The 17054-nt window shown below is 35.6% G+C and overlaps 1 protein-coding gene across 20 annotated transcripts in view; it reads right to left on the minus strand.

Moving 5' to 3' along the window:
* Positions 1-17054, minus strand: part of HIVEP1 (HIVEP zinc finger 1) — a 224579-nt gene that overhangs the window by 197882 nt on the left and 9643 nt on the right. For 19 of the 20 annotated variants that reach the window (XR_012062373.1, XR_012062375.1, XR_012062374.1 and 16 more), the window contains 3 exons: positions 14877-15006; positions 5096-5187; positions 4479-4528 (listed from right to left, as the gene is read on the minus strand). The gene's annotated coding sequence lies outside the window, so the exon portion shown is untranslated. Of the gene's footprint in view, positions 1-4478; positions 4529-5095; positions 5188-10194; positions 10257-14876; positions 15007-17054 lie in introns of those variants that run through there. The other variant, XR_012062384.1, reaches the window with a different exon arrangement.

Raw genomic sequence — 17054 nt, forward strand, 5'->3', positions numbered from 1 at the left:
ATTACCTCATTCTTTTTAATAATTGGAAAGCATTTCAATGTCTGCATGTACTATAATTTTTTAACCATTTCCCTTTTTAAGGATATTAAGATGGTTTTCAATGTTTTGCTATTATAGATAACTCAAATGTTCTTTTCTATACATGCTTCTTATGTACACATGTGAATATTTTTGATAGATTCATAGAAGTTAAATTGTTGAGTCAAAAGATATGTGTATTTTATTAAAGGAATAGTCTATGTGAGCTCTTGACTTCACATCTAACTATCACCATTGGATATTAATAATCTGCAAACATTGTCAATTTTGTAAAAGTAAACCATTATTGTTTAAATTTTTATTTATTTCTTTATTAAGGGGTTGAACATATATATTTGTCATTATCCTCTTTTTTTCTGGTGAATTGCCAGTCGTAATCTTTCCCATTCTTCTATTGACTTGTCTCTTTATTTATTGGAACCTGATATATTTTATATTCTAGTTTATCTTTTATATACATGTAAATGTTTTTCAGTCCGTTCCAATCCTTAAGTTTGTTTATGGTACCTCTCATCATGCAAGATTTTTAATTTAAATCTTTCAGATTTTTCCTTTATGGCATATAGATTTTCTATCCTGTATAGAAAGGTCTTTTCTCGTATTTTATCTTAATATGTTTATAGATTAAAACATAGTTACATCCCGATTACACTGGAAATCTATTTTTTGTACATGAAGTTGGTTAGAGAACAAATTCCTATTTCTAAAATATGCATGCATTTAAATATTTGTTGAATGAATAAATGAACCTAATTTTTTCCCAAATGGATTCTAATTACCCTATGGCAATTATTGACTAGTTAACCTTCTCTTCACTAGTTTAAAATATCACCAGTATCCTACACTAAATTCTCAAGGATGGATACATCTGTTTCTGGTCTTTATCATGTTCATTGATCTCTTCTTGTCCCATCACTTCTTATTACACCACTTGAATTACTATTGATTTAAAGTTTGTTTTTAGATTTGTTAAATTATTAAAATTTCTTTAGAGATCCTTGCCTATTTTATCTTTCAGATAAACTTTAGAATTAGCTTATGAATCCCCATAAAATTCTGTTGGGATTTTTTTTATTGGAAATACATAGAATTTATAGATTAGCTTGAAATATGTTTATTCTTTATTACTCTTGTATACCATCATTATAATTAGAGATGTTTGGTCCTAATTTCTGGAAAAATAAGAATTCTTGTCTTAATATCAGTTATTAAGAATTACTTAAAATAACTGGAGAAGTATCTATGTATGTATATGTGCGTGTGTGTGTCTGTATGTATTGTGTATCATTAGATGTCTCTTAGCATGGTGCCTGGCACTGAGAAGTCATTCAATAAATATTGGTAAGAATGTCATTATCATTTAAAATCTGTAAACTATTACAGCTATATCATTTTTCTAGATTTTAAAATTAGAATAATTTCAGACTTACAAAAAATTTGCGAAGCATTCCTATACATCTTTGCCCAGCGTCTATAAACATCTTACACAGCCTTAGTATAATTACTGAAAGGAGGGAATCAACATTGACACAATATAATGAACCACTTCACAAACATTATTCAAATATCAACAATTTTTCCACCCATGTTAGTTTTTGCTCTAGGATTCAGTCCTGAAATCCACATGTCATTTAAATGTCTTGTCTCCTTAATTAATCTTCAATCTGTGACATGTGACAATTTCTCAATTTTTGTTTCTCATGACCTTGACATTTTGAAAGGTACTGGTCATTTTTTTAGAATACCTCTTAATTTATATTAGTGTGATATTTTCTCAGGATTAGATTGGGATATTTGCATATCTTTGGTGAGAACGCAGAAGTGATTTATGCCTCCTCAATGAATCACATAAGGGGTACATGATGTTCATGTATCTTATTACCAATGATGTTAACCTTCACCACATGATTATGGTGGTATTTGCTGCTTTCTCTGCTGCAAAATTGAGATTTTTCTCTTTTTAATAAATAATTATCTTGTTGGGAGATACTTTAAGGCTATGTGAATATTCATCTCGGTTTCTCATCATGATTTTGCTTGCTAATTTTAGCATTTTTCCATGGCTCTTGTGTTTGCCTAAGTGGTTGTTTTCTATCTATCTCATTTCCTTCATTTTATTAATTGAAATTCTTCCATAAGGAAGAGTAGTCTCTTCTCTATCAATCAACTGATTGGTTGATATATGTATGGACTTGAAGACTTCTTTTATTCTATGGGTTATAATTCAATATTATCATTATATATTTTGTCACTCAAATTATTCCAGCTTTGGACATTGGAAGCTCCTCCAGATTGGCTCTTAAGTTCTTTTGACATGGCCCCATAATTTTTTAAACATATCTTTGCTTTTGGGTATCACAAGATGTTCTGAGCGTGTTTCATATGTTCCCTGCCACAGTCCTGGAATCAACACATTCTCCAACGAGGTTTGGTTCCTTTTATTAGAAGATGATATTTAGAACCAGTATCTGGGCTGTAGGTGTGCAAATTGCTACTGGGTTGTCATTGCTTCTAGGCCCTCTCAGCAGATAGATCTGGGAAATATATGTCTGTATACTAACCCGTGCATAAGAACATATCTATGTTTCTTTGTCTGTCCATCTGCATATATATTAAAAATCATGAATTCATACTGACACCTTTAGTTTCACTCCAACAGCACAGAATTTATTATATTCTTTCCTTATTTGTAACTTTGTTTTTTCTCCAAAAGTGAAAAACCTGGCTCTCATTATCCACAATATATTTATGTATTTGTTCAATCCTAGTATAAACATAAGTAGTACTATGGACTTTCTCAGAAAAACTCTTGGATATTATTTGCTATAACTCCTTCATTTTACAAATGAGGAAATCCAGGCCCCTCATGATTAAGTTGCCAAAGGAAAGAAGCAAATTACTAAATGAAAAGAATTATAAATGTTAGGATTTAAAATTTTACTGTTGTGGATATTTCACAGGAGGATTTAGAAAGGACAGGAAATGTAACATCAGGTAACAGCTAAGAAAAAAGCATTAATTCACTTTTCTCCCCATATTGATATACAAGTAAAACTATTCTGGCTAAAACAGTGAGACATTTGGTCAGCACGGCTTATGTATATAATATGGCCAAAGGCCAGAAAAATTAGACACAATACCCATGTGGTGTTAAGACAGCCTCCGGAAAATGGAAGAACCAAGTGTTCCATTACCATGTCTAATTTCTACAATTATTGATAGTCACGTCCTCAGAGGTCATTAAAGTTTACAGACCTTATTAGATGAAGCAGATGTAAAGGAGGGATTTTATTTCTTTCTCTGTCACAAACATCAACATTTTGTATTTCGTGACTATACTTCAGTCACAGGGACTGAAATTTCTAAAGTTGAGATGAACAGAATAGTAAGCCTCCTGGAAAACCACTTATTTGTAAGCCTGAGAACTGACAACAATATGCCACATGTTGAAACCTGATTATTAAATCCAAACCCTTTCAGTGTTTTGTCTCCTCTCTGTTACGAAGATCTGTTTTAATGATGCCTCAGGATCTTGATTTTCCTTTGAGTGGCTCAGTGCTAGACCACAGAAGAGGAGGAGTTGTCCTCATTGTCAAGATGACAATAGGAAAGACGTACTTACTACCTTGAGAATTGAAACATGCGGCTTTTCCTATAAAACAATGTCACATGTGATGGTCAGGGTCTAAGTAATGTAATATACTAATGTATACTAAACTTAAATTTCATTATAATGTTAATTCTGCAGGAAAATATTTCCAAGCAATCAACTTGGAATTTAACTCATAGGCTGCTAACACTCTTTTGAGTTCTTGTGTCTACAGTAGGAGAAAACTGCTGAGAACTGTATTTGCTAATTTCTAAATCTTTATTCAGACTCTGAACAGATTTCATCCTTGTCTTGGCTAGAGCAAGCCCTGGGAAATGGCAAATTGAGTCACTGCCTTGGGCTTTGATGAGCTAAGCAAAGCTAGTGGGCAGGATTCTTCTTCTGTGGGAGGAAGAACAACAAAGGAACCCAAGTGAAGTTAAAAAAAACTTCATACATGTACGGTTATTTCACAACTTATCTTCAAAGCAACCTCTTCACTCCTGTTTCAAATCTCCATAGTTGCCCTTCTGAATTTTCTTCTCCTTCCATTTGTATCTGATAAATATTTTATCTTCATTTATAATCACATACTTAAATGGAGATGAGTGTATAGGATGATTGAAACCAAGATCACACTCTGGGGACATGAATTAGTCACAAATCTTCTACCTTGATTCAAGATATTTATGGATATTAAATTAAGAGATGTGGGAAGTATCTCTTGTATGATTTAAGGAACTAGAATTATTTCCGAATTGTTTGATTGAAAAAGAGATCTATGAACTTTCCATCTCACAAAACATTGAAGGGTTTATTTCTTAATTAATCAAGAAGCAAAAATTCTTACCACAAATGAAGCAGTAGCCTTCTTAAAGAGAATCTTCATATTGCTTCATACTGCAGAAGACATTATTATAAAACTTTTTCAGAAAATGGACTAATTCTTGTGTGTGGAATTTTACTGAACTCTTTTTCTTATTTATCAAAGGCAAAAATATTTCTCAGAAGACTTCTTTACTTTCTTTCAATCCAACAAAGTCAGAATATTTATAACAAAAGAAATAAGCTTGAGATAAAAAACAGGTACTTTTATTTTGAGGAATCAACCAAGAATTATGGGGTGGGGTGATGAAAAACTGATTCAAACATATGTATCTGCAAAAATAATGGAAAGAACTGAAAGTTGTCTTCCAAACAGATTATACTTTCTCTTTTTATATCTATCAAAATGAGAAAGTTTCTTTTTAAATTTACAGGGATTCAGACTGCTTAAATTATTTACATATCTAGCCCCAATGGGCCTCATGGTGAAAAAAAAAATCATTCCCAGAGTATGTCTAAATGACATTCTGAAATGGGTCCTGTACATTTTACTGCATTATACTCATCTTCTCACTTTTGATCCATTTCACATTTGAAATAAGAAATTCAGTTAGAATAAAAACATCTGTAAAAATAGTTTACCTGTTGATGGAGTAGACCCTTTAGAGCTCAAGCTGGCAGGCCACAATTTATTGAAAACATTCAAGAAGAGAATGTGGATAATATTCCAAGTTCTAAAAGAAAAAAAAATTGACCTAAGAATTAAAATCCTAGGGATGAGAAATCAAGTGAACATTCTACCTTTTATTTAATCATATGATCTTGTTTAGAATATTTCTTAGAAAAATTTTCTTCAGACCTGTGACTGGACACAATTTATATGAAAAAGGATTTGCCAAGATTCTAGCCTATTTAAAACAAAATCTAATTCACTATCATAGTTTTCCCATATTTTAAAGTGCTGCTCTCTGTAAATATGAATAAACATGCAGGGTTAAAATGATATATGAGAAATCACTTCGGAATCTGCATATATATGTGTGCATATATTTTCTCGGTGTTTCAAGAGTTTTTTTATGATTGCTACATTTTTGTGTTTATTTTAGTGATATTCTAAAAAGTCACTATTCAGTAACATTTGGATGACTTTTTTAAAACCAAACATTCTATGTTAACTTAGTATTTCTATTTATATTTAGGACCACAGTAGAGCCAAGAGTTCTGCTTCGATTGTTAAAAGCAACTGAACAGAGCAGTTGATGATGCATTCAGGGCAAGTGAAGTCCAAGTTGTACATAGAAAGGTTTCTTGAGAAGTTGTGGTAGAACAGAGTCATCAACAATCCATACTGTGAAATACAAAAGAATCTAACACCTTCTGGCTCAAGATGGTGAACAGAGCGCACCTAAGAGCCTATTAAAATGGCAGTAATGGATTCTGGATAAAGCACCGTTCTCCATCTTCAAAAATAAAGACAATAAAGGGGAAACACTGAAGTTAAGATATTTCAACAAATGGAAAATTGTACGAAGAGTGTTGACTGATGATGGCAAAAGAAGCTACAACCTAAAATACATGCAGATTTAGGTATGAGGAAGGATGGGAACAAGGTATAAGGCTGGAAGTAGGGTGATCAACTGTCCAGTTTGCTCAGGATGGTCCTGATTTTAGGGCTGAAAGCCCCACACCCTAGGAAACCTCTCAGCCCCATGCAAGCTGGGACGGTTGGTCACTCTAGCTGAAAGTATATGGTGTTATGTAAAATTCACATATAGACTGAACTGCTTTCTCATTTCCTCCCTCCAGAATCGTGCATTTAAGAAGAGAAAAAAGACATACACTAAACTGGGTTGGTCTCTAAGTATTAGATGTTTGGATAATGTTAACTGGTTTTATGTCCTGTGGTATTTTATAATTTAAAAAAATTAAATATAAGGCATAAATCTTATTACATAAATTGCATTTTAGTTTTTATAATAAAATATAAATGTTTAATTATATGTAGTTTTATTATCTGTGAAATGCATATATCATAAAATAAAATGATTTATAAATATGTAGTTATAAAATATAAAGCCATCAAAATCTTCATAATTTTGTGTCATAGCTGTTAGTCATACAACCACGCTAAAGCAGGGATTCGAGCTTATGTATATTACCTAAGTTTGATATACTTTTTTCCCTCCTTATTTAGATAGCCTGACAGTTTGACTCCACTAGAGTTTATTTCATTTGGTTTCCTAGCATTTTCGTCCCACGTTAAGCTGAGCTTCAACATCCAGCTGTGTGACAGAACAGCGCACTGGCTACTTGCAACTGGCTTGATCTGCAGGTCACATCACAATTCTTCACTAAACACATTACCTTTGGAGGTTCTTGTCTGAATTATGGGATACAAGGCCATCAATCACAAAATGTACCCAAGAGATAACAGACTGAGACAATCAAAACCTTCTTTTAACACCTAATGAGCACTGACATCTCATAGTTTATGGTGGTTCAAGAAAACATTTGACTCTGAACAAGAGGTCAGAAGTGTGTGCAATATGTGCACAAAACTTAAATATGAGTTTTCCTAGAGATTCTGAACAGACACTGAAGCCCAGGAAACCAAACACTCTGTATGCTATGTTTTGTCCCATGTATTGAGGGAAAAGTTGATGGGAGGAGAGTAAGAAAACAGCCTTCTCTGGATGTTGTTGTGCTGCAGTGAATATGTGACACTGTGGAGCAAGGACAGCCATGGTGTGACATTTTCAAATCCATCAATCATGGCACTGGAAACTTCATCAAAGAACACTTCTGAAATTAAAAGATCTATAAAACCTAATTGATACACTGCATATGAGCTTCAGAAAATGAGGCCTATTTTTAGGTTTGGGATTTCAGTGATTTCGGGTAAGTGGGTGGCTGCTCAGTAAAATTATCTGTGTGGCTGGGAGTTAACAATACTTAGTGTTATTTTGACTGCTAGGTACTATTTAAATAGTCATGCATTAGTTTTCCTGCAAACTTGAAGCTCTTTTAAGAAAACAAGAGTAATGTAGTAACAGAAACAAAATTACGGTAAGGAATTATACAACCTGCTATGGACTGAACAGTCTTCCCTTAAAATTCACATGCTGAAGATCAAACCCCCAGTGTCACTCGATTTGGAGAGGGCGCTTTAAGGAGGTATTTAATGTTAAAGAAGGGCATCAGGTGGGGTCCTAATTTGATGGAACTAGCGGCCTTTTAAGAAGTGGAAGGCCTCTCTCTCTCTCTCTGTCTTCCTTTCTCTCAGTCACGTGAGGACTCACCAAGCAGGTGGCCATCTGCAAGCCAGGAAGAGAGGCCTCACCAGAAATCAAACTGGCTGGAACTTTCAACTTGGACTCCTAGCTTCCAGAGCTGAGAAATGCATTTCTGTTAAGTGGCCTATTCTATGGGATTCTGTTATTGTAGGCTGAGCAGAGTAACACACTTTCTTCAACAATATTTTCAATAAGCGTCTGGAACTAGATTTAAGATACTTCAGGCCAAGCTTCATATGCTACTCACAGTTGACAGTGTAGGGCCTACACTGTGATGCAGGCAGAGTTGGCTTCTGGAACCATGAAGCCCCAAGTTCTTTGGCTTTTTGCTTCTGTTGTGTCTCATTCCCACATCCCATGAAAACAAGTAGGGTTCTGCTACTGACAGTTTCCACTTGGGTACAAGCGGCCTCCTAACGCTGTGTTTCCTTTAAGTCTTTTAGCTCCAAATCTGTAATGAAAGACTTGTCTAATACATAACAATATTGGGATAACAAAATGGTGAATGCAAAATAATTTTTTTTTCACAAGCAGGGTTGTTGCACTATTTGTTATTCTTGAAATACCACTGCTACTTACAGGGAGGACTTAAAGTTAATCCATGGGTTGTTTTAGAGTGATGAGGACACTAGGGTGTCCAAAGAAATGGTGCTTATTTCCATATATAGCTCTGCCCTTGCTGCCTTGGAGGAATAATCTTGGGTCTGGTCCTGCTGGATTTATTGAAAGTCTACACAGGAATGACTGGAGTGTGGAAGTGATGCTCAATGTTTCGTCTGTTTATTTTCCAGTTCTAGCCTCAGGATTCAGAGACTGCTTTACTGTGTGGAAGTCTTCCTGCACTACCAGATTTTTTTCACCCTTTTCCCCTCAAGCACAGGACCAGCCACCTCCTTTTACATTCTTTTCTTCCTTCTCTCCTAAGACTCAGATTCCATCAATAAAAAACCCATCAGTATAATTAATGTTCCCTCTTCTTACTGAAAGGAATTATTGCTATAGCTATTGGCAATTTTTCAAGGATCAGATCATCCATTGCCTCAAGCCTGGACACTAGAAAACAGCCCCCCTGAATGATACTAAATTATGACGTTTGTGAGAGAAAAGACTAAGCCTTACTGATTTCTCTAGGTCCAGTGTTATGGTGCATAGCTTGTGAGAAATACCTGCTGACTGACTGACTGAATGATGACTGAATAAAAGTACATGGGTAGGAAACAGATGCTGCCTAAAGACCCTCAGGAGTGAGGTGGCAGTTGGATAGGTAAGAAAACAAGATGAGCAAATATGAGGAAACACAAGAATCAGCCTCTTTGGATCATAGGGTATTGTGGTGAACAGAACGTTGATAGCTGTAGAATTCTGTAGGACCTCGGGTTTTCCCAGGAAGTGTGGATATGTATGGGTGTGTACAAACACTGACCTATGGATTATGCCGTACATGATATAAGAGAAATGAGTATACAAAAGCAACCCTAACAAAATGAGAAGAGATAGACTACAAAATGTGGTTTAGATGAGTTGAGTTATATTGATTGTAGCCACTTAAGCATCTAGTAACCTGGAAGCATAATATCATTTATGTAAATTAGCAATTTTATTGTAACTCATAGAATACTAAATTAAATTCAGGACTATGTGATTTTTATTATGTATTATGTAGGCAGCATGGTTCTGTGTCATAAGTGAAAAAATCTATATGGATGAAGCTATTGATAAATTTCACATACTACAGTGTCTGACACATAGTAGGTCTAATTACGCACTGTTAAGTGAAGTTGTAAGAAACTATGCATAAATCTTCAACTGTGGAATTTTACTCTCAATGAACTAATTATATGCTCCCTTATATCTCTAACAAAATGACTTTGAAAACATTTTATGCTAGAATAGGTACATTTTCCAATAAGATTTTCATTTTTGTGTTTTTCTTGTCTATAACTAATACATATGCATATTTGTATAAATACACTCTTTAAAGGACAAAGCCTGATGATAAGCCTAAAGCAGAAATTTATTTTGATTATCATGAACAGCGGTCCAAAGTGGGTGGAGATTTTAAAAATACTCAACTGCATATTTTTGCAATGTGTGTGATATTTGTTGTTCTTTTCAATTTAAGTCAGAGAACAAATATTATCAAAAGCCTATTAAACAAAAGGTGCATATGAGATAATTTCTGTGCTTGTCTGGGTAAAGAGACAATTATATAAAAAACAAATAATAAATAATTACTAAATGCAAAGGGCTGGAGGTTCAGACTGGAGAGCTGGACCTAGGTCACATCTGAATCAAAGCTGTGGAAGGTTCACACTAAGCTAGGAGAATAAGAGGAATGTAGCCAGCATGAATGGGTTGACAGATACAGGGCAGGAAGTATATTTTAACGGAAGAGCACTGAATCACAGAATTTAACACCTTCCTTCTTCCTCCCAGCAGATGACCCACCTTGTCCCATGTGCCACAGCAGCAGCTATTCCATGGGAGCACCTTCCATTTCTTGTCTATTAGGGTCACTTGTATTCCAAACTGAAAGACTGAAAAAGACCCATGCCTAAGTTTGTAGAGATAAAATTTCTTAAATTTCACAGATAAAGGAAACAAATGCTATAAGTATGGAACCAGAAGAAAAAAGTTCCAAGTAACATACTGCATTAATCAGTGTACTCCACAGAAACAGAACCAAATGGAATGTGTATTTGTATGAAGACATTTTATAAGGAAGTGGCTTACATGATTAGGGTGGTGACAGCTCCCCAGGAGAGCTGATTAAGGCTGTCAGGCAGAAGAATTCTCTCTTATTCAGGGGAAAATCAGCCTTTTGTTTTATTCAGAACTTCAACAGATTGGACGAGGCCCACCCACATTAGGAGGGCAATCTGCTTACTCAGTTCACCAATTCAAATGTTAATCTCATCCAAATACTCTCACAGAAACACCCAGAATAATGTCTGACCAAATGTCTGGGTGTTCCATTGCCCAGTCAAGTTGATATATGAAATTAACCATCACATATATGAAGGCCAACCTCATACTTTTTCTCCACCATACTGTGTATCAGAAGACAACAGCTAGAAATTTGTGAGGAAAAACATTGTGACTCAAGAATTCCAAATCCTGACAAGATGTCATTCACGTGTGATGGCAACAGAAAGGATATTTTAGCTATGCAAAGGCTCAGGAAGTATCCCTGTAAATCTCCTGATACACTTACTCAAAGATGCATTACAGCCAATGGAGACACAAATAAAATTCAAAAAACCAGCAATATGAAATATAGGATATAAATAAATATTGCAGATAAACAGTTAATATTCTTAAAGGGACAGAGAAAGACTTTGAACATTCATAAGAATGGCACCAAATCTTCAAAATAAGAAAAAAAATGCCCATAAAGACATAAAATGACATTTAATGTTATAAATAATCAAAGAAAGGCAAATTAAAAGAAAAAGCTATTGTTATATGTCAAGTAGGGACAATTAAAATGTTGATAATCCTCCCGGTTGTGAACTAAGACCTCATTCACTACTCACGGGCACATCTTTTTTGGAAAGAAACCTTGCCATTTGAGTTAAAAATCATTAAAAATGTTCTAGTCTTTTAACTCAACATTTCCATTTTTAGCAATGTGCCTTAAAAATTAATTAAAGGAATGCACAGAGATGTATGTATAAGGATACTCATGTGAAGATGAAAGATTAGAACTATCCTAACTTCCAATACAGGAATGGTGTCTAAAAGGGCTCATTCACATAAGGAAATGTGATGTAGCTCTTGCAAGCCATGTTTTGAAGCCTAATTAATGACCTGGTACACTACCTGCTCTACAGGTTTATATGAAAAAGACAAAATACAAGTTAGTCCAAATAAGTTTGATCTCAATTTTGTTAAATATATTTAGAGGGAGAGAGAGTTTAAGAACTGGAAGATTATCTATCAAGATGTTACCAGGCCTTAATTATAGGAAATAGAATTTAAATTATTTAAGTTTTCTTCTGTGCATTTTTCTATATTCCCCAACATTTCTCCAGTACTTTTTATTAAAAAATCAAATAAGAGTTATTTACCAAAGATCATTTATAAAAATGTCTATTAAAAATGTATTTTATGAGAAAATCTAGCAAAGATTATTTATAAAGGCAAATAATTTGTCCCACTGATAAACCTATAAAGAAACAGAGAGTATTTTACACTGCTACTGAATAAGGGATGAGAGTATAAATTAGCAATAATTTTATGGAAATTAATCTAGAAATACATTTTTTAAAAAGCTTCAAAAGAGTTTATTCTTTTTGATCTAGCAATTCAATGTATTGGATTTTATCTGAAAGGCATAAAAAGGCACTGAAAACTTTATATACTTGGATGTTACCTGCAAAGTATTTGAAACAACACAACTGTTAACAGTAAAGGGGGTTAAATAAAAAATAGTGGATTCATCTGTTGTAATATTGGTCACTCACTCATTAGACATCATGTTGTCAAAAATTATTCAATGACCATAGAAGATAATCACAGTATAATACTGAGTAAAAAGTGTAGGTTTTGAAATTGAAATAGGATAAAAATTTTATAAATATGTAAATAATAGAAGAAAACGCTCCATAATATATTTAGTAGTCTATTCTGGATAGTGAAATTATAGAAAACTTAAAAAAATCTTATAATACTGTCTATTTTTAAAAGCATATATGTAAACATAAGAGCAAGATCAAAATCTTTTAATAACTTTCAATGTCTTAAAAGTTATCTCCAAATTCCTTAACATGTCACACAGGTCTGAATAATCTCCAGGCACATTCCCCACCACCATCCAATGGTACTCAGTACTATAATCACACTGGTAAACTTGCAGTTCCTTGAGCAAGTGTGTTCTCCTGTTTCATGCCTTTGTGTTAAGTTGTTTTGCCTCCAAAAATAACTTCCACTCTTTTCAACCTTCTGGTTAATGGTTAAATAAACACAATATCAGATTAAGTATCACCTTTTAGGGAAGCTTTCTGGATCCTTTCAGATAGGTAAGATGCCCTTAGTCTCTGCTCTAAAATTACAGTCTTTCTTCTTCTCTTACGGCACTAATCACATTGTCTTAAGATAACTTTTTGGTTCTTTCACTAATATGTCAAAGACTTGAAAAAGTAGGATGAGGGTCTTCTATACATCCTACAGCAGCTTACAGATACTGTAGGTATTTCGTTCTAGGAACTCAATTAAATAGTTCTGAATTAACAGATTACTGATTACACACACATAATCCCCCATCAAACCAACCGCCAACAAAAACAATTCACCAGGATTCATTATCTGATTAGAACTTCTTAACAATATGAATGATATTTACCAACCCATGTGACAGAACTATTCATATGTACAGGCTTACTGAGCCAGGTGGACTAAAAAGGGTGCAAGTAAAATGAAACTTTACTTTTCCTCACTCCCTCTTCTGCGAACCTTGTTCCGTGGACCCATGCTTGTCTTCATGCTCCCGGGTAAAACACAGGCACGGCCGAGAGCTCCCACCATCTCTCTCACATAATAACAAGTCCTCTTGCAGATGGCAGGAAGTCCACCCAGTGTGATCGCAAAATGCCAAGTTCTCAATACATTTGAAACTTTCCCTCCTTCCCTAGTTCAGGTTTGATTACTCAACCAGTTTGAAACTTCTCTTTCTTCCCCAGCTTAGGTCTAATTTAGTCAGAGACCTGCAGTGTAAAGGTGTTGTCAGTTTCTTCTCATTTTCTTTTGGCCTCTCTCTCTCTCCTTCTGCTGTTTGAGGCCCCTCCAGGGTTGGCGCCAGGAGGGGACCGGGGCATGAAAGCTGTACTTACCTAGTACTGAAATCACCTGTTAGTGATGTCTGGGTTTAATAGATACCAAAGCTGACTCTTTGACTTAGGAGTTGTTCTTTGGGACTTATTGGAGACCTTCTCCTTTCCCCAAGCCCCTTCTATCTCCAAGGATCACTCACTGTTCCTAGCCTGCGTGGTGGCTTCTCTAACTGGTTGCTTGCACCCAGCCCCTTACCTCAGCTTCTGCATCTAATGATTTGTCTCCAGGCTCTTTCATGCTAAGAGTATCTCGTCCCTGGCAAGACATGCTCTTAGGCACAGTCTTTTTAGAGAAACTATGGCTTGACCTTCTGTAGGTCCCACATCTGTCTATGGAACACACACACACACACTGTCCTCTCTACAGGCGAACTCCTCCTGTGGCAGGCCTCTTTGCTCTGACAGCCCAGTGCTTCCCTCTTTAGCTACAGCCTCTTTCTTTTAGATATTTTAGATAGTTCAGAGAATGAGTCAAGTTAATCTCCATTAGCCTCTGACTCTGCCAAACTCCAGCGTAACCACGCTCTTCATGTGGTTCTCTTTTAGGCGCCCTTACCTGGCTTGAGGTAAAGGGAAGTAGCCTCCTCTCCTTCCCTATTGGGAAGAGCGAAACATCCAACGCACTGGCAACTTTCTCCAAAGAAATCCTCACTATCAGCCTCTTCAACCACAGAATGAATTCTTAGCCTCCTCAAATAGCCCGGAAGTGACTGATGGGCTAATGTTAGAAGAACAAGTTTCACAGTCCCTAAGGGTGCCTGCACATGTGATCCAGTACCTGGTTTTAGCACATGGATGTCTGGCAACTATTGCGTTATTCTCCGCCCTTGGGGTCTTTGGGGTCTTTATCAAAATTCTAGATAGGTAAGGCTACATTTAATATCTCACTACATATCCATACCCTTCCAGCTACATGCTGGTATTTTTAGTGACAACTACTCTTATGACTATACAACCAAGAGTGCTAGGGAAACAGAAGTGACAAATACACATTACAGCCAAAACCCATATAACCAATGTGGGCAGCAGGGAAAAACAATTAGCAGATTTTAACATTCTGCTTTTGTCTATATCTCTTGTTGTTCAGAATGATTGTGAAAAAAGCCCTTTGTCAGAGTTCCGGTTGAGAATACATGTGTGTTTCCTGGTGGTTAGTTAATGGAAATGCGTGGAAAGAAATAGATTCATTTTACTAAAGGCAAAAATCAGCACAGAAACTCACAGACAACAATGTATTTTTGAAATAGAATAGAAAATAATAATAACACAGTACTGATAGTAATATTGATCATATATTACCTGGGCTTCTCTGTCGTTTCCATCCTCTCTTGCAATTGCGCTGGGGCTGTGGGACTGGTTCTGGTAAAGGAATTGAAGGCAGCTGAATGGCAGAAGTTGTCCATGCTCTTTTTTTCCATCTTGCGGGTCCCTGTTGAGATGGAGGCATCACAAGGTGGTGAAATGCCCATTATTCTTCATCTGAATAAATCTGTGGAACAGAGTTCCTTTCCAGTAAGCACTGGATATGTAACATGAACAAGAAATAAATCTTTGTTGTGCTAAGCTATTTGAAATATGGGGGTTTATATGTAACCAGAGATATCTTATCCTATCCTAATTCAAGCAGAGCTAGTGAATTAATCTTCATTCTAAAAGTAATTAGCTAGAATTTGACCCGTTTTCCTTCCTTGTGCTTTTATCAGCTTCCTCCTATTTTTCCTCACTCTTGAGATTGTATTGGCTTCTTTTTCTCCTTCCTGGTTTTCTCCCAGAACTCCAATCATCAAGACCCATCAAAACTCTTATGAATCTTTCTTGATGATTCTGCCACAGTGTCTACCATCCCTTTTTCATAACGCCTAAACATTCCTAGATAATGCTGAGCTAATTCCTCATCGATTCATTGCCTTATTTATCTTGTGAGCTATACCACACAGCTTTGATTACTTGCTCAGAAACCTGCCACTCAGAGACTTACTATTCATGAATGTAATCTGAACTCTTCTTGGGCTGACATTCAAGGTCTGTTACACCGGTTTTGATCACTCTTTGCAGTTGTAACTATTGTCACTTCCCTACACGTCCCTGCTGCCTCAAATCAGGCTGACCCTCCCCGGTATCATTTTAAGCCTTTGCTCATATCAGCTGCTCCCCAGCCAGTCTATCCAAACCCTCATCCCTCAGAGGGTACCCCCTTATTAGACTTAAGGGTCCCTCCTTCTTCTGAACTCCTTGCGTGTACCATTTAAAGCATTTATTTGATTACTTAACTGTGTGCTGCTTTTCACATTTTAGGGATCCAAAACCTGCCAAGGAAAGTGGTTTTTGTCTTTAACAAATCCTTGTAGATGTCTGCATTCAGACTCTAAAGAATAATCATTTCATCAATCCTGTGCTTTAATAACAGTCTTAAGAAATAAAGTATGTAAATAAAATTTAATTTTCTCTTCTTAAGCATCAATCAATGATTTGGAAAAGGCAGGAGCCTGTAAAATAGTACTGAATTATAAACATTCATTACAACATTCTATTCATTATTTTAATTATGAGCATGGTTTTTCTTTTAATTGCTTTATTAGATACTTAAATTTTCAATCTTGTCAAAATAGCTCATGAATTGATCTCTCTGAATAAAGCTAAGGCCTACGAACTTACTTAAAACTCACTTGTATCACTGTCAATTTACTAAGTGAAACGTGTTCTTTAAGCAACTAAGTGTTATGGGTTGAATTGTCTACCCCAAAAATATCTGTTGAAATCCTAATCCCTAGTCCCTCAGAATGTGACTTTTTTGGAAACAGTCACTGAAGATGTAACTCATTGAGAGATGCAATTCGAGAAGGTGGACCCTCAGTCCAATATAATCGGTCTCCTTGTAAGAGAGACATAGGGAGAAGATGACAATGTGAAGACAGGGGTAGATACTGGAGTAATGCTATTCCTACAAGCCAAGGAAGGCTGAGGATTGTCAGCAACAATAAGAATCTAGGAGAGAGGCATGGAACAGATTGTCCCTCATAACTCTCATAAGGAACCACCTCTGCCAACACCTTGGTTTTGGCTTCTAGCTTCTAAAACGGTAAGAGCATAAATATCTGTTGTTTTAAGCCACCCAGTCTGTGGCACTTTGTTTAGGTAGCCGTAGGAACCTCACATTGTAACTATTCAACATAACTATATTTAACAGTAGATTCTACAACACAGGGGCCAGGAACTATTCACCAAATCCTGGCCACTCCCTGTTTTTATAAATAAAGTATTATTGGAACACAGCCATGCACATCATGCTTTGTCACGGCTGCTTTTATGCTTCAATGGCAGAGGTGGATAGTTGTGGAGAGACTTTACTGTTTGGTCTTTTATAGAAAAAGTTTGCCTATTCTTGCTATATCCTACTAAATCTTTAATTAAAAGACTAAATATGTGTAACAGTCTAACTCTAGATTTTTATTTAAACTTCAAGACTGGAATCCAGTC

The sequence above is a fragment of the Vicugna pacos genome, chromosome 20 (genome assembly GCF_048564905.1).
Source record: "Vicugna pacos chromosome 20, VicPac4, whole genome shotgun sequence".
Classification (NCBI taxonomy): Eukaryota; Metazoa; Chordata; class Mammalia; order Artiodactyla; family Camelidae; genus Vicugna; species Vicugna pacos.